Source organism: Lolium rigidum, chromosome 5 (genome assembly GCF_022539505.1).
Source record: "Lolium rigidum isolate FL_2022 chromosome 5, APGP_CSIRO_Lrig_0.1, whole genome shotgun sequence".
NCBI classification, from domain to species: Eukaryota; Viridiplantae; Streptophyta; class Magnoliopsida; order Poales; family Poaceae; genus Lolium; species Lolium rigidum.
In genome coordinates, this window is record NC_061512.1 from 30,805,594 (window position 1) to 30,824,832 (window position 19,239).

At 43.4% G+C, this 19,239-nt stretch overlaps 1 long non-coding RNA gene across 2 annotated transcripts; it reads right to left on the reverse strand.

Annotated features, from left to right (window-relative positions):
- Positions 1-14,250: 14,250 nt before the first annotated feature.
- Positions 14,251-18,199, reverse strand: LOC124654068. Of its 2 annotated transcripts, none has more exons than XR_006988190.1 (4): positions 16,854-18,199; positions 15,836-16,067; positions 14,880-15,115; positions 14,251-14,420 (listed from the first exon to the last, which is right to left on the reverse strand). It is a non-coding gene; the product is annotated as an uncharacterized LOC124654068 (long non-coding RNA). The 2 variants fall into 2 exon arrangements; XR_006988191.1 differs by having other exon boundaries at positions 14,252-14,420; positions 15,836-16,047.
- Between the last annotated feature and the right edge of the window lie 1,040 nt (positions 18,200-19,239).

A 19,239-nucleotide genomic window follows, 5' to 3' on the forward strand; every position in this document is an offset into this window, starting at 1 on the left:
CTTGACTAAATGGTGTGAAACCATATCTAAACCCAATATAACACTAAATTGACCCTAACCCATGCCCAAGTAGAGCAAGGGGAACAATTTACAAAAATAATAAAATTTGAACCTCACCTCTTATGTGTTATAGCCAAAAATACAAATTTGAGTAAAAGACCACCAAACTTGTTTCCATTGCTTGGATTGTTTTCTTATATCATATTAAACCTCAACTACATCAATGAGATCAAGAAAAACCAAATCAAATTGGAAATAAGAAGATTTTCCAAATACACATATGTGGCTATGGCCAATTTTGCAAATCTTTAACCTAGACCCATTTGGCTTGCACCATTAGTTGTAAATGGTTACTAAACACATTTAAACAACTTTGAACTCAAAGAAACTCAATTCAAATGAAAATACAATTCAAATCCCAAGTTACATGCAATATGGTCATATGTCACATTTATAACATCTTCACCACTTTACACCCCTGCATTTGACTTTTCTTCAACCAACCTTGGTCAACTATGACCATGTAATCCAAGACCATGTCAAGGTCAACAACTTTCATGTTGACCATCACTGCTGAAGTTGACTAGGTTGACCAGAATAGAATGGACAAGTGAGGACTTTGAATTAAAGAGAAGATGAGCCACTTTTTGAATTCTTGCAAACCTTCACCAAAATGACCACCACCACCACCAATCTACCTCAAATGTTATATGAATGAGATCCACCAAGGGAATTTCCAAAATTTGAAACTTTTTCTCTTTCGGCCATATCAACAAACACCTTGTGGGCAGAATATATGTTGATGCCCATGCTGAGTTTTGGGTTGGACTTGGTCCAACCCTGACCATCCCTGCTGCTCTGGAGCATCCCTGCATCTCCCCTCTACCTCACCACCCACTCGCCTGCCTCTGCTTGGACCATTTTTGACCAGAACTAGACCATGCCGGCCCTCTTGTCACCTCACCATGCTCACCCCTCTCCTCTCACATCCATCTCCCCTCACCATGTCAATTGACTTCCCCGACCCTGCGCGAGGCTGACCCCGCACGCCCTTGACCGAGACGGTGACCACCCTGCCCGAGAACGGACGTGCCCGGACGCGCCCAGAAGCGCCCATGCGCGACGAGGACGCGCATGGTGACGCCCGGAGCACGCCGGAGCGCGTCGTCGCCTCGTCGCCTCCACCTCCCCCCGACCTCGGCTTACGCACGGAGCATCGCCACGGCACCAGTTAGCTCCCAGACAACCCCATCTCCCCGCTCGAGCACTGTCGCCGTCGTCACCATCGACGACTGTCCGCCACGGTACAACACGCGCGCGTCACGCTCCTGCTCGCTACAGACCCTCGTTTTCAGTGCCTTCACGCGCGTCGTGATCCCCGTGACGTAAGGAAGAGAGCAGCATCACCGCCCACTCCTCTCCGCCACTGTGCCGTCGTCGCCATGACCGACCAACCCATGCCGCGCTGCCCTTCCTCGCCCGCTATAAAGCCGACGCTCCTCGGACGATTTCGCACACCAACGAGTTCTCCTCTCCCTCCCGAACCTCCTCGACCTTTTCCCCTCTCCGATTACACCCCACCTCGCCGGAATTTGGCCGGAGCCCGCCGGCTGCAGCAGCTCAACGAAGCCGACGATTCCGAGCACCCCCGGAGCCGCCGCAACCCTCCCTCGACTCGCCGTCGTCGACCGGTTCGTTTGCCCGCCGCTCCGACCTCGCCGGACGCCGGTAAGCCGCCCATCGCCACCCTCCTGGCCGCCGGTAGGGTTAGCCCTCGCCGGAGCTCGTCGACGAAGGGGACAAACCCTGGCCGTCCGATCTCTTTTAATCCCACGGTCCACAACACACCATACCGGTTCGGTGTTTTAAAAGAAACTGACAATGGACCCCACCGTCAGGCGGCCCGCTCGCCTCGCCGGCGTAGCTGGGCCGGCCCAATTAAGTTCCCGCCCGCGTTTGAAATTCAAACTGGTTTATTTCCTTTTCATTTATTTTTACAATCTGATACTAGATTCAAAATTTAATAGATCCAAATCTACTGAGCCAAATTCAGCAAACTTTATATATTTAGAAAGCTCATGAAAGGCCCCAGTCAACCCCACTGGATTCAAATCAAAATATGTTGTAGAATTTGAATAGTAAAAATAACAAATCAGTAACTTTTCAAACTTCAAATAAATATTAAAAATCAACCATAAACTATTTTGAGGTGGTTCCACCTCTCAAAAATCACAATTGATGTTGTCTAATTTATTATATAATAAAATACTATAGTTGTTTCATATGATCATGGGCTAAACTCAAATAATGGCTATCTGGCCATTTCTAGCTCATTTAAACTATTTCAAAAATAGTATTTAAATTGTATGAGGTGTAGCACCTCATTTAAATCATTAATCCAAGTGATTCAATGAGAGTTGATGACACATGTATTAATGAACCATATGTTCTTATTTGAAAATATTAAATCTTTCATAGTAGTATTTAAATTGTTCAAAACTACTTATTAAATCATATGAGATGCTTTGGTCTCATTTAAATCTTTGTCTCAAGTAATTCTACATGAGGTAGAGACCATGGTCTATTAACTCTCATAGTGAATTATTTGATGATATTAAATCATTACTATGTTGGTATTAAATTATATGAGGTGTTCACCTCATTTAAATCATTTTCTTGAATGATAAGTGTGAAGAGGTTGACTTTGGTCAACCTAGGTCATATATTATTCATAAGAGAAATTAAATCTTAATAAGATAATGAGAGGAAATTATTTCTCTAAGTAATCAAAAGTAACACCTTATTTAGTATGTGAGGAAATTATTTTCCTAAATAAGAAAACAACACCTTTACCCACTTAATAGTTATGAGTGGTGCTAGTTTACTTGTGTAAATTATATGAGGTGTTTCACTTCATTGAAATCTTGTCCCAAGTGCTTTCATATGAAGTTTGAACCCCTGGTCCAATACTCTCACATGAAATACTTGGAGATATTAAATCATAATAGGCATTTATTAAATGGTATGAGGTATCCTTGCCTCATTTAAATCATTTTCTCAAATGATGATGATGAATGGTTGACTTAGGTCAACATAAATTCATGTGTGATGATTTGAGAAATTAAATCTTAAAGAAGATTCAATAAGAGGAAATTATTCCTCAAAAACTATTTGGAAACTATCATTTACATATAAAATGAGAGGAAATTATTCTTCCTCAAAGCAATACCACCAATGCACCAAATTGTATTAATTGTGTGAATAGAATAGTTTGTGTGAATATATGTGATGTTTGGAATAGCCAATGAATTGTTTGGTGATTGTATCCTCGTATTCGTATTTTAGACGCTAGTACCGAGGAGTATCAAGAGGAGGAGGAGATCTACTTCCGGGAAGAGGAAGACCACTTTGATCAGTACACCACTCAAGGCAAGCTAATATTCTTGCAAGACTACCCAAGTGCAAAGCTCCTCGAGAGCAAGGCACCATTACTTTTTACTTTATGCTTAATGATCCTATCCCAAGTTTTTACCTTACAAGCTTTTGGCTTTATTTACCAAAGTTTATTTTTGATTCATGAGTCACTTGGTTTAGTTATGGAGTAGTACAAGAGCATCAAACTTAGCCTAGAAAGCTATAATCTAGTTAGCGCCCCTCATGACTAGTGCTAGTGCTAACAAATAAAATTGACTACTCTAGATGGGAACTTGTGAAATGAAATGATTTTGAAAACCTTGGAATGATGATTCATTCTATTGAAAGATTTTGAAGGTGAATATGACTTGTGAATGACTTGGTGAGTTTTTACCAAAACTGATGGTTGGGTTCGGATGCGATACCATTCCAATTTACAAGTACCCCCACAATACCTGATTATGGGTAGGGCTTAACTGGAAGTTTATGTGTCTTAGTATGGGTTCCCTCTAAACAAGCGTCATCGGGGTTATGCCGAAAGCTGCCTCCACCACAAAAGAAACGACGTTAAAGATGAGGTGAATGTCCGGCCCAAGCCCTGTGCGGTTCCCGGGTTGACGAGTTGGTCTTCACTTGGGAGGCCAAGCTCATGGGGAGAGGTACCTATACTAGGATATGTAAGTAAAAGGTTATGGTTGATGATCCGCGTACTGAGTTACGATTATTCAGGGTTACCCCGACGGATGTAATCAAAAGTTGTGGCACAAGCGTACAACCTCCGCGAGAGTTTAACCTATTCGAATAGCCGCGTCCGCGGTCATGGACAGATTGGAAAGGCCATACTTGTTCCGTCATCAGAATTTTTCTAAAAATATGAACGGTGAATGGTGACTTGAATTGAAAGGTGACTTTGACTTTGAATCACAACTGAGTTGTGGGAATGACACTAATGTTCCCACTTGAGTAAGTTAGGCAAAAGAAGAGGTTTTGCTTACTAAAGTGCTTATGAAATAAAACTGGCTTTACGCAAATAACCTTAGAGCTTAGAACACTCTCAATAGCAATGTTAGTACTTACAATAGTATTAGTTTGCGAGTACTTTAAAGTACTCACGGCTTTGTCCCTGGCTATTCAAATGGCCAGACTATGAAGAGGAGTACCAGAACCCGGAAGAAGGACAGCAGGACGTCTACGACAACTAGGACCACTCCTGACGTCAACAGTTGCCTGTGGAATAGATGGACCACGACCGCTACTACTTCGCTTCCGCTATGTGTTTTGTAATAGGATCTCTAGATCCACTATGTTGTATTAAGACTGGATCATGTGATCCTTTGTTGTAAGACGATTATGTGTTGTAATGAATGATGTGTTGTGATATCAATCTATTATGTCTCGCAAAAACAATATTCCTGGGATTGCGATGAATGGCATAATAGGCATCTGGACTTAAAAATCCGGGTGTTGACAGAAAACTCCTCGGGGTATTCCTTCCTAGATCGATCTTGCACGAACATATCTAGCTCAGAGGCGATTCATGCGGGTCTTGACGTCATGTTGGCATCTTGATCACCGATTTCGTTGATGAAGATATGAATGCCACTGGTTGGAACGATGGTGAAGTGGATAGGGCTTCTCCTAGCCGGAATCCAAGTTTCCTTGCATGGGAAGATGGGGATGTTGTCGACATATAAGACGTGCCCGATGGTGGTGGTGTCGTCGATGCCTGCGAAGGCGGATCCCGCTCTATCCGCGCTGCAGGCACCTAATACCCAAGGTGGGCGCTAGGTGTCGTTGCGTGTTCGATGAGAACGCCATAGAGGGTACCTCACGACATGTAGAGAGCGAGGTGGGCAAAAAATGGAAGTTACCGGGGCGGCGAGAGACAAGTTACTTGGCTTCGGATCTCACAAGGACGACAATATCCTATTGCTGCTATAATTCACTATAAGGGTAACAAGTGTGTGATTACAATGAGAGTTGATTCTACCTCAAGGGCTCATAGGATCCGGCTTATAAATGCGCTAGGATCTAGGGTTTACATGGAGGAGTCCAAACCGGACTCTACAAATTCTATCTTAATGTGGAATACTTCTTGTCATGCACGTAAACGGTTCCGCCTGGGTAACATCATATGGAGCCGCCTAGCTTCATCTGGACTCTCCACCTAGGTCAATCAGTAATTGGGCCGCCCGGTAAGGCCATAGGCCCAACCATCATCTGTGGATCACTCAGACTTGCTGGAATCATACTATGTCGTGGGTATATACCTATTAGACATATCCCCAACAAGCCAAGGGAATAGTTTGCATTTTGTGGGAGCCCGATTCTTCCAAACTGCCTCCGGCATATAAGAGCGTGCCATGCCTTCGAATTGTGCCTTGTACACCGATGCCGCCGAGTATATCCCTGAAGATTTTGATTTCCAAATGATGTCATCATTCGTGCCTTGAACAAGATTCACCACACCAATATGTGTCCAAAGGTCTACAAACTCAAAGATGTTTTGCAAGGACAACCCATTGAAGGTGTTGATTTTGGCAATCCAAATGTTTGTTGGTAATGCTCTTATGGGCCGTGAAGTTTTTGTGGGCTAAAAGATTGTAAATGGATGGGGCAATATCTTTAAGCATAAGGCCACCCAACCAAGGTGCATGACAAAAATTGGCGCCCATATAACCGTGTGTGAAAATTAATTTGAAGATGTGGCACCATTGAAAATTCTAATTTTACATGGGTTTCCTACTTGTGAAATCCCCCTATTTTGTTAGCTAGGCAATTATTGAATTCCAAACAGTTGAAAGCATCCAAACAAAACAACTTATATTCAGTATGGGTTGTCAAATTTCATGAAACAAGCAAACATGGTAACACCACAGATATTTGCTGAACAAACTTGTGCCTTGGATGATCGTCCTACAAATTAAGCAATGACACCATCCTAGGTCCAAGAGATGACAATCACTGGGTGCCCCTGATCACCTGGACTTGCACCAGCTGATCGCCGGTACCGTCGGCTAGGAGGAGCGGCCTGAAGACGCAGGCGTCCGAGACCTGGAGGCCGTTGTCGTGCGCGAACCCTGCCCACCCCGCCATGATCATGCCGCCCTTGTCGCCCACCTTGACGCGCACCTCCCACCGCCGCTCGCCGCCGCCGCCTGCCACGCTCAGCTCGGCGGCGCGCGACGTGGTCCACCCCATGCGGTCGCACAGGGCCTTTGTCAGGTTCAGGTACTGCAGGTGGAACGGCCTCTCGATGGTGCACTGCAGGAGCGTCGCGTCGTCGCCGGCACGTTGGGGCGACGACGACTGGTCGCAGGAGCAGGCGGCCGATGCCGTGGCCGGCGCCGGCGAGGGCTTCCTCTTCTTGGTCACGGGCGAGTCTGGCGCCGTCGGGGACCAGCGGTTGTTGCTGTGCGACTCGACGTGCCGCGGTGTGACAGCTGGTGCAGAAGGCGCTGGCTCATCCTTCTCCGCCCGCGCGCGTACAAGCACGCGGATGGTCCCGTCCGGCGGGGGTCTTTCTCGTGAGGACGAGCGGTAGGCCCTACCTGGAGCGGTTGGACGCGCAGGCAGGCAGTCGATCCACTCGCTGCTGGCGTACGTGCCGTCGATTGCGATCCGCCGCTGCTCCGCTCCGCGATGTGCGTATGGAGCACAACATCTCCAAACGCTCCCGTACATGGACACACGATGGATTCATCCTTTCTTTCCGGCCGCGCGCGTACAAGCACTAGTACTAGTAAATGGAGTTTAGGTATGTATACCTTTTTCTTTCTTGTTTGCTCACGCGCGCGCAGACGGCTCAGAGTACCAGCATCTTCATTTTGTCGACCACATCCGAAACGAACTAGCCTCCTCCCGCGCTGCTCCAAACCACCGTCTTGGCAGGACTGCAACCCTTTTCTTTCTCTCATTTTCACTTTCAATGCCTTCCGCATAACTAGGCAAATCAACGCAATTAGATCAAAACTCCAGAAACCTGCTCTCCCCGGCTCTACACGAAGAATCAGATGATCGAAGAAGCCAGCAAGGTCGTGGGAATTAGGAAGGACTAAATCACCTACCTGCTGATTCGGACGGAGGTCATCTTCCTCGCATCCGCCAACCGCACGATCCGGCCAGACTGCCCTCTCCTCTCCTCTCCTCTCCTCTCCGAGCAAGAGTCAAAGTCTAAGTCATAGTCACACGCGCTAACCGCACGCGGACTATAACAATAGCTTCCTACTTATAGAGGCTAGGTTGGCTCTCAATCTCCTATCTGGTTTGCTATGTGCTGCTTGTCAAGAGATCAGATGTACGGCCAAGATACAAAAGGCCACGGATCGCGTCGTAGGCAGGGATACAAGCGAGCTCCAAATAAATGCACGCTAGTCTCGTTTTCTGTTCTATCTGCTTGGAGAACCGGAAGTAATTAGTGGAGTAGATGACACCACAAATATAAACTCTCCGGGCATAAAAAGCCTGGCTTCTTGGGAGCTTGTGCGTCCATCTTAACAACTCACTGCACTAGTTGCGAGACAATATTAAAATAAGGTGTTGATAGCGAGGAGGTAGCTCCTCCTCTCTTTGCTTAACAAATATTGCCACACCTTATTTCTACTAAATTTAGGTTGACGCCAGCAAGAAACGGACCTAATATAATAGAACCTCACACGTTGTAATTTTATATATACCTATACAGGTGCTAGCACCTTGTATAACATGATTTGCTCTACGCCACATATACTCGACCAAACAGTTCGCTTCTTTCTTCCTACTAAAATCAACATTTTTCTATCATCTACCAAGTGGTAATCAGTATAAATAATTTACACAGATTATGTGTCATGAGTCGTCGTGTGTAGTTTTTTGCCAGTTTTCTGAATTAACTGCCGACGTACAGTTTTTGGGTCCAATTTTCCTTCTTAATTGACTGGATAGATTTGTCAAAAAAAAAGTATACATAATTTATATGAATTGTCTAGACACGGGCCGAGTATGCATACATACTGCTTGATTTATCTCAGAGATCAAATGAGCTGGTTCAAATCCAAATTTTCAAAAACTGCTTTAAGTTACACAATAGTACATTCTGATGGTCCTGGTCCAACATGTAAATCAAATACATCAGCCAGCAAGAAAAAAGAATGTAACGATCAGGAGACAATCAAGACTGATTGGCTCCTAACAACAATATCAGCGAAGCTCCCATCTCATCATAATCAAGCTATTTACATGACTCAAGGCTGCACCCAAGCTTCACAGCTTAACTACTTCTCCAGCGACAACAAGAGGATGTACATGGGCGATGGCCAGCAAGAGGCGAAGTAGTCGCTGCCGCAGCACCACTCCGAGTGTTCAAGGCTGCTACTCCCTTGGTCACCGAGTCCTCAAGATGTTGTTGCTCCTCCCTTTTGTTGAACCAAGGGCCACCGAGTCCTCAAGTTGCTGCTTCTCACCCAGAGCCAACTTGCCATCCATATACTCCGCCACCCATCTTCTTCCCAGCCAGCCATCGCAGCATATACACAAGCCCTGCCGAGAGGTCAAAGAAATCAGTAGTATGATCTTCGTTAATTTAATGAAAAGGGTTCTAGATGCTAACAACCAGAATGCATATAAAGGAAACTGGACTAACCAAGGTCATATGGTTGTATATAAAGGTAGTTGGGCACAAGAGTTCAAGAATCATAATAGAGATGAATAGTGAAACATCAGATTCACTATGCATCATCTTCATGCCTCAATAAAATTCTACTCATGCAACAACATACAGTTGGTCCAATGATAAAGAGAGCTAGGAACCGAGGGTCATCGGCTTGCTGTCCTCCCTCAAGCAGGCTTGCTGTCCTCCCTCCATCAGCTGTAGAAGCATCTAATTCATTAACATGGCAATGAGTGCATGGAGATTATACAAGCAGCAAGAAAATTTCTAATTTACAAGGCAATACTAGGATGATCCTTTTTTTTAACCATTATTATGTGGTGATTTCTCTGTACCACACTATGTGCATATATAATCCTTGGTAATAAATTTCAAACAAAAAAGAAAGGACATCACATGCATGTATGTATGTGTTACCCTCCCTCAGATTGTATCATCTCTGGATTGGCACGTATACACAACATGGCAAGAACTAACTCACTATCTGGTTAACAACCAAAACATTCATGCATGCCAGCAACACCCAAGGATCGATAGCTCGGCAATGAAAAGAAAACAGAGGAGCAGCAGGTAAGGTACCTTGTTTCGCTGGATTAACCAATCTGCTTCTTGTCAACCTTCATCTTGTCCAACAAGATCTCGTCCACCACCCAAGCACAAGGTCACTTGCTACCCCTGGTGCTAGAGAAGGAGCTGCCGTCGCAAAGTCGGAGGCCCCTGGCGTGGTGGCCAGCAGTAGCAGGTCGGGGACGTGGCCAGCGGCAAGTTGGAGTTGCAGGTAGGGAAAGACAACAACTTTTGCTCCGCATGGACGCCCGCAGCAGCCTGGTAGACGACCACCAACTCTTTCTCTGCGGCTCTCCACCGCCATTCCAGCGGCGCCGAGGTCAACCACCACTGCTGACCCCACCATCACGCTGGCCACCAGGACCACGCCTGGAACTCCACGAGGAGCACAATATGGTTCCCATCATGGACTAACCTGTTCATTCATTCATTCCCACAAGTAAATACAAACAGATCAGATTCCCACAAGTAAATACAAACAGATCAACTTTGGATTCTATCAATTCTTTTTCTTTCGGATTCATAATAGAGATGAATAGTGAAACATCAGATTCACCATGCATCATCTTCATGCCTCGATAAAATTCTACTCATGCAACAACATACAGTGGTCCAATGATAAAGAGAGCTAGGAACCGAGGGTCATCGGCTTGAGCATAAGTACAGCCAATCACAGAGAACACAGGAGCCAGAAAACAGAAGGGGTAAACTAGTAGCTCACCGGAGAGCATGTAGCAGAGGTTGAGCGTCACCGTCGCCACGCCGAGAAGGTAGTCGAAGCAGGGTGTGGGAGGCCTCGGTTAGCCCAAGAGCATCAGCACTGCATAGCTGGTCGGAGGGCCTGAAAGCATACAAGTTTCAGCACTGACTATGTATAGCAAATGAATTTTAAAAGGTCATGCTCATTCACTCTGACAGCATTACAAAGAAAGGAGTATGTAGAACCCAACAACAACACATGATTCTATAGATTGGTACCGACGATAATATAATACATATTTTGTCAAATTCAAATAAATTCATCCAAGACAAACAAAAAAATCCAACAACTCTATATTTCAATCCACTTCACCAACTATCTTGCTGCTATGTCAAACCAAAAAATCCATCAGCTCTATATTAAACATGGCAAAAGAAATAAATTTATATATTCACATTATTACTACATGAGAACCGAAAGAAAGAGTTGGCATACAGTACACCACAAATATTGAATTAGACTCCATTTTATCATTGATAAACACAATTATCAATTTCCAAGCATGTTGCCCAACCATTTCAGAGATGGTCGTTCACAATAGCTAACAACGAATGAAGTTGACATGCAGGAAGGAAAATTTCACATGTACTTATATAGAAATCTAGCTGAGGACAATTTCACATTCGCTCTGATGAAACTTGTAATTTCACATATGAATTGTCACCGTTATGTATCTAGAAAGCACCCCTACAGATGAATTCGAGGATTATTCAGTACATACCAATCAGTTGAGACTCTCCACACAAAAATTAGGAACAATAGAGAGGAGTATCACTAGAAGTTCCAAAGTGACAATGTCGATTGGCTTTATCAGGTTGGCAAGATCCCAAACTGCTAAACTGCCATAAAAGAACAAATCAATCAGCGTAGGACTCAAGAGCAAGAAACTTCGTACTAAGCATATTAATACCTAGTTTCAAGCATGTCCATCTAGAGCTACTCACAAGGTATGGTGAGATAATAATTTTACCATCCATTCCCTGTTGATTGCGCCGCGCTGGCTCTCCTCATGAACTCAAACCTGAGAAGGGGCATTTTCGGTTTTGTAAATTCAGCATCCAACCAAAAATACTTGTTAACCATTTGTATCTATTACAAGAACGAACACGAGGGATCTATTAAACTGAAGGCTGGTCCTAACAAGGTACTACCGTACTATAGAACTTCTCAGAATAAGTGGAAAAGAAAACGTAGTACAAATTCTCAGACTAGTATTTAGCATACATTTGCCCTTTTTTTGAAACAAAGCAGCAAAATTTCTGTGATGCTTTGGAATGTTTCTGGCAATAATTTGCCAGTGTTTCAAAACTTGCCAAGTGTTCTTTCGCAATTTCAGAACATTCCTTTTCCACTATTTGTTTGTTTGGCAAGATACGTTCGATAATCTGCATCAACATCGTATAATTGCTACGTACATATATGTCTAGCTCAACATAAGCAATTCATATTAACACTGAATTTTGCTTGCAGTACAATCAAATATAGCATGGAATAACCAATTGATCTAGTAGTGGTAAAAATACGATGAAAACATGCATGCCAATATGCATGTATTACTTGAACAAAAACAGAGATCAACGAATCCTAAACAGCACACAGGATGGGCTCCATTACCAAATCCTAGCAACAACTCTTCTTATCAGATTGATAGCAAAGTTACAACAAGCAAATGCACACATTTCATGAAACACCATTTAATAATGGGCAGAAAGCACACATAAGGGTGTGGCACGAAGCTCACAACCCAAGGAACCATGCAGAACACTACTTGATAGCATGGCAGCAACCGATTACAGCATGACCAAAGAGAAAAGTTCAACCTTTGGTTGTCGGTGTCAACAAGACAGGCGGGTGGTGCCTCGACACCGGCGCCACCCACCACATGACCGGTCGACGGGAGTTCTTCGCCGACCTTGACTCCGACGTGCGAGGCTCCGTCAAGTTTGGGGATGCCTCCGCCGTGGAGATTAAGGGTGTCGGCTCCGTCACCTTCACCGCCAAGACTGGAGAGCATTGGTTGCTCACTGGTGTCTACTACATTCCCGCGCTGAGGAACTCCATCATCAGCCTGGGACAGCTGGATGAGAACGGCTCCCGCGTGCTGATCGAGAGCGGAGTTCTGCGCATCTGGGATCGCCACCGTCGCCTGCTTGCCAAGGTAACTAGAGGCACAAATCGCCTCTATGTTCTTGATGTGCAGGTGGCACAACCCCTCTGTCTCGCTGCTCGTCGGGAGGACGAGGCGTGGCAGTGGCACGAGCGCTTCGAGCATCCTCATCTTGAGGCCCTGAAGCGTCTCAGTGACACGGAGATGGTGCGAGGCCTGCTGTGCCTCGACCATGTGGTGCAGTTCTGCGACGTCCGGGCGAGCTTCCGAGCCAAGGAGAGGCTCGAGCTCGTGCACAAGGACTTGTACGGCTCAGGATGGCTCACCGCTCCCACAAGACGACGTACAAGACTTAGGGGGAGAATGTTGGATAAAGTCCCTGTATTGTTGTCTCTGTGGAGGCTGCTGCACATGGTCCTGTGGAGGACTGGCTGCAGCATACATGGTCCTTGTGAAGGACTGCTGTTAGGATAGGAAAGTATCTTTGACTGCCTTTTTAGGGGCATCAAGGACTAGCAGTTAGCAGCACCCTTGACTGCTTTTAGGGGCATCAAGGACTGGCAGTTAGACTAGCATCTTAGCATATTCGTGGCTGGCTAGCAGCTATATATCTGTATCCCCAACCCTCAGGTTGGTTATGGCATTGTGTGAGATGTGTGTGAAATAAACCAACGAAAATTGCCCCAACTCTCCTAGTGTCATCCTCTTCTTCATGAAAGTGAGGCTAGAGATACTAACACATCCAATATATGGTAAACTAGCTACATCTGGAATGGACCAACACTATCCAAAATACACTAGAACCCACCAAGCCTAGCTAATGAGTGGCAATCAGACACTCAGGTGAAAAAATAGTGAAGCAAAGGCAAATAAAAATAACAATTTTTGTTTGGTTGTTCCGGAACATGACATGTATCTGCAACCGCTAGCATCTACATGTGTGTCACACACGGCCTTGGGCATGTGTGAGTAGTTACATGTGTGCCATCGTCGCCGTCTTGGTTGGTGTGGACGAGACATACCTTGCTACCCCTGGTGTTGTGGCAAAAGTTGTCATCATAAAGGAGAAGGCCCCTGGCGTAGTGACTGGCAGTAGCAGGTCGGGGACATGGCCGGTGGCAAGGTTGGAGTTGCAGGTCGGGAAAGACAACAGTTTTTGCTCCGCATTGACACCTGTAGCAGCAGCCCGACATGCGACCATAGGTTCTTCCACTGCGGCTCCCCACCGCCATTCATGTGACGCCGGGGTCACCTGCCGTTGCCAAGCCCCACCACCACGCCGCCTTCCTCGTCCCCGCCGGCCACCAGGACCACGCCTGGAGCTCCACGAGTCCCCATCATGGACTGATCTCTCCTCCCTGGTGAAAGACGTGACAACAAAATTCAGTCAGTACACAAGCATCTAGATCAAAGCTCAATAGCAGCAACAATAAATAGCACCATATATTAACAACCTAGTGCCAAAGGAATTACAAAAAAAAAAATAGTTCAAGATTTATAGAAAGTTGCAAGCTTCTAATGTTATTTGATTTATAACACAGGCTGATGGTGCAAAAGAGGACTCGAAAATCAGGTATTTAATAATCAGTGTGTAATATACTAGCATGTAGCTAAAAAATTGAGAAAGAAATCAGAGAATTAAACCAGCCAGCTACAGACTGATGCTTTGGAAAAGGAAAGCCAGCTATACCTGGACATCGATAGATCAACATGCTCTAGGCCAAAACAAGAACGTCAACAGTCGACCATACAGTCCAGGGTTCACAATAACTTATGCAGGAACGTGAAGAATATGCAGCTCCCAGGTTGTTTTAACTATCCGAAGCAAAATGTGAACTTTTTTCCTAATGCGGCTCAAGGATGACCACCATTTTAGTCATCTGAGCAAAATAGGAGCACACGGTGATTTTCAGCTTTCCAGAATCCTGCCATCAAGCATTTCATGTCAGTAACAAGAAGACAAGAAGTCACTCAAGTATGTCAAAAAAAAAAAGAGAAAGCAAAATCAAAGGTTGCATAATTATCAGATATACGTTTCAGAAAAATCATGCAATTAATTAAGCAACTCATAAAGCTAACAATATCCACATTGATTTAAATCATAAGTAGAAAAAGATGATGAAGTTGTGCAGCTGCAGGTACAAGGAAAAGAGGTGGACTAACTATAAGCATTTTCACAGGATCAAGATTACTCATAGGCGTAGATGACCCAAATAGCATGTATGGTTAGCTGCAATATCGGTGCAGGGACCCATCCGTCATCCGTGTATGCATGACACACACGTAAATGCATAGTGATCAATAACCAACAAATCGCAAAATGATCGAAGCAACATTTATCGCATCACAATGGAGAAGTTAATCACGGTGTGCCCAAATCAGACCTGAGGCACCAGATTGCTGCTCCTCCATGTACATGGGAATGTCGGCATTCTCGGACACCAACTCGGCAGCGTGATCATATCATGGAGCAGCTGCTTACAACTGGCGACAGGAGACCATGGCCAGCATCACTCCCAGGGACGGAATGGCCAAGTCACGCCAAAATGAACCGCCAACGAGCGGGAGCAGATGATGCGAGCCGCGGCGCATAGACAGTCGGTGAGGAACGTTGGTGGGCCTGATAATATACAAGTGAGTAGTGAGATGACTTGGTCAGTTCCAAAGCATTCAAAAAAAGATACATGAGGTCTGAAAAAATCATACAACTTTAAGATCAAAGAAAACTTGTATTTTCTGTTAGAAGATATAAGGCTTATCATAATACTTTTATACGTATCAGCCCATGGAGTTTTTGCGAACTAGAATAGCATGTAACATAAGGTAAAATTATGAGGACTTGAAACTCCAGTCACTCATATTGGAGTGTTCTGATGCATACATTAGCAAGTAGTTAAGAAAACAATGAATAGTTTATTAAGGTAATAAAACATACATGGTACATAAGAAATGCTACAGTACTGCAAACATTCCACAAATTTATAGATGGCACCAGATCCATTATATGTAGCATAGTTATCATTTGTCAGCAGGAAATACATACACAAGTGTTAAAGTACATGTCAAATCCACCAAAACAACAGGTGTGTTCTGCAGACAAATTCTAATCCTACAGCAACCACAGGACAAGAGAAAAATATGGCGACAATTTAGTAGAACTTGTACTTCCAGAGCTTCAAAAGGGTGATTTGGAAACACAATATAAATTGGAATTTTGGCCCCACGCCTAGGCATCCATCAGTGTATGCATGGCACACGTAAATGCATAGCGATCAATCACCAACAAATAGCAAAATGTTTGAAGCAACATTTAATGCAGCACAATGGAGAAGTTACTCACGTTGTGCCCATCTCAGACCTGAGGCACTAGATTGCTGCTCCTCCGTGTCCATGGGCATGTTTGTATTGTCGGACACCGACTCAGTGACGTAATCATATCATGGATCAAATGCTTACGACGGGCGACAAGAGGCCATGGCCAGCTTAGCAGCAGCAGCACTCCCAGAGCCGGAACGGCCGGGTCAAGTCGAAATGAACTCACATTGAAATGAACTGTCGAGATGGAAGCGAACCTTAGCACATAAAGTAAAAGATACATGAGGTATAAAAAAGGATCATACAGCTTTAGGATCAAAGAACATTATTTCCTGTTAGAAGATGCAAGGCTTATCATAATAGTGTGATGAGAATCAGTCCACGGAGTTTTTGCAAACTAGAATAGCAAGGAACATAAGGTAGAATTATGAGGACCTGAAACTTGAGTCACTCGCATAAGAGTGATCTTATACAAAATACCTCAGCAAGTATTTAAGAAAACAATGAATAGTTCATTAAGGTAATAAAACATACATGCTACATAAGAATGCTACGGTACAAAAAAACACTCCGCCAAATTAAATATGGAACCAGATCCGTTATATGCCACGGTATTATCATTTGCCAACAACAAATACATACACAAGAGTTAAATCATGTATTAGTATGACTAATATTATTGTTAGCTTTGGACACTAGGATTAGGGATCTGGTCGAAACGACCAACTATATTAGTTACTTCAAGACATGCTTGTGTTGAGTAAAATGAGCATCTTCAATGCAAGTATTATACAATCAATAATATAGCATCTTTGATGCAAGTAATATACCATCAATGATATATCATATGCCCTTGTACGTCAAATGATGCATGCACAACAAACACACCTCACACTATCGATAAATTTTGATAAAGAGAAGAGCATATCAGGAAATACCACAGACAAAATCACCTGAAGTTGTTAAACATCATCTATTCTCGAATAAGAACTAAGGTAGCAAGCCTAAAATGTCCTCTACTTACAAATTGGTGGAGTAATTACCTGCATTACTATTTCTTTCAATTTGTGTGCGATCTGTTTATCGTCAAGAAGTAATGAAACTATATCCTCTTATCTCATCAGATGATCATCCTGGACTTGTTTCCCGTTCATTACCAACTCTTGTACTATTTTTTTCTGCTTTGCCTTGCAATATTTTTCTCCTTGATAGTGTCTTCGCATATAAATTTATACACAGCTACCTACAATTCCAAGTTTGAAATAATATATAAGGAACTGAGTTGCTGCAAAAAAAAAATCAAGTGTGGGTGCAATTTGGAAATTCGGATAAGAGACTAGTGTGCTAAGTGATGGTGAAAATCAGACAGTTAACAGGTATGAGATGAACGACTTTGCTATAAAACAAAAAATTAAACTAGTTATTATACAAGCACTAGCAGTGAAAGTAAACACAAGAAAATATTACGGACAATACAAGTTAATATTTGGCAAGAAACCATGAAAAAAAATGGCTAGTCTCCAGTTTTACCCAGTAAGCCAACATGACCGTGGAATTATATCTAGTATAATAACAGGATTGTGACCCGGTTTCGAGTTTTTAACTTCTAATGAGTTGCCAGTCAACCAAAAAAATCCTAGACATCAATGACAGTAAGAATAGAAGCATGACCAGTATAATTAGAAACAGAGTCGCCCCTACACCAATTGTCAATTATCCCGTAACGCTTCTTACTATAGGAGCCCAATGAGAATGCTTCTTACTGCAAGAATCCCTGCAAGAAATGGAAACGCTTCTTACTACAAGAGTCCATGCAAGAAATGAAGACGCTCCTGCCTGGCTGTAGAACCTACTGATGTGTCCTAATGATGAATCAACAGCAACATAGTGATAGCAAATCATCTTCTCTCGCAAAGGTTCAAATTCGTTTAGAAACAAGTATTCACTTGTCATAGTGCTGAACAGAACCTGATTCCTATTTGCATGACACAAGTATACACAGAAAAGTAAACAATTGAAAACCTCTGACCATGATAAGAAAATGCAGTGTGGGTGTGCTACTAGGCTTCGATGCACAAGCATGAAACTGAAATCAAAAGAAAGTTATCTGGAAACACAATTCAAACTCACTATTTGTCGACTTGAAATTATAATTAAAGCACACAACTCTCAACTTGAAATTAACAACTCTATGTTTCAGAAAAAGGATAATTGGCAGTAGCACTAACAATTTCAAATGTAGCTAGCTATTAGAGACACATGAGTACAAGACTTTATCCATGAACAACAAGGCTAAACATATATGCACATCGAAATAGAGAGAGGAATATATTGCAGGCCTGCTGCTGACAAGCATAGCAAAACCAATCAAAGTCCTCCACCTTGTACACTAGTGAGACAACAAGAAATACAATGATTTTTTAGTTGACTGACAACTCCGTAGAAGTTTAAAACTCAAAACTGGTTCACAAACCTATTTTTATACTATATACAATTCCAAGGTTCCAACGCACGCATCAATGACAGTGGCAATAGCAGCATGACCTATATAACTAGTAACAGAGTCACCCCTATGCCAATTGTCAGTTATTCTGTAATGCTTCTTAGTATAAGATCCCATGCAAGAAATGAGTACGGTTCTTACTGAAAGAATCCATGCAAGAAACGGAAACGCTTCTTTCTACAAGAGTCCATGCAAGAAATAAAAACGATCTTGCCTGGCTGTAGAACCTAGTAATGTGCCCTAATGATGAATCAGGAGCAACTGATTGATACAAAATCATCTTCTCTGGCAAATGTTCAGATTCATTTTCAGACAAATATTCACTTGTCATAGTGCTGAACAGTCACAGACAAAATAAAGAAAATTTATCTAAGGCTGAATCCTATTTGCATGATAAGAAAATGAACAATTGAACACCTATGACCATGATAATAAAATGCAGCCTGTGTGTGCTACTAGGCTTACATGCACAAGCATGAAACTGAAATCAAAACGAAGTTCTCTGAAAACTCAAATCAAACTCCCTATTTTTCCCAACTTGAGATTATAATTAAAGCACACACAACTCGCGACTTGAAATCAACAACTCCGTGTTTCAGAAAAAGAATAATTGGCAGTAGCACTAACAATTTCCGATGTAGCTAGCTATTAGGGACGCATACGTACTAGACTTTATCCATGAACAACAAAGCGAAAACAGAGGAGTGCATCCAAATAGAATGCGAGGAATGGACTGGAGGCCTGCTGCTGACAAGCATAGCGAAACCAATCAAAATCCTCCGCCTTGTACACTAGTGAGACAACAAGGGGCAGAACAACACAAATTACAGCTATATATTTTTTGGTTATGTCCAAGTAAACAGAGTAAAAAAAAAATGGAGCACGCCCATGTGTGGAAAATATGCAAGTACGGAGCAGCCTACGCA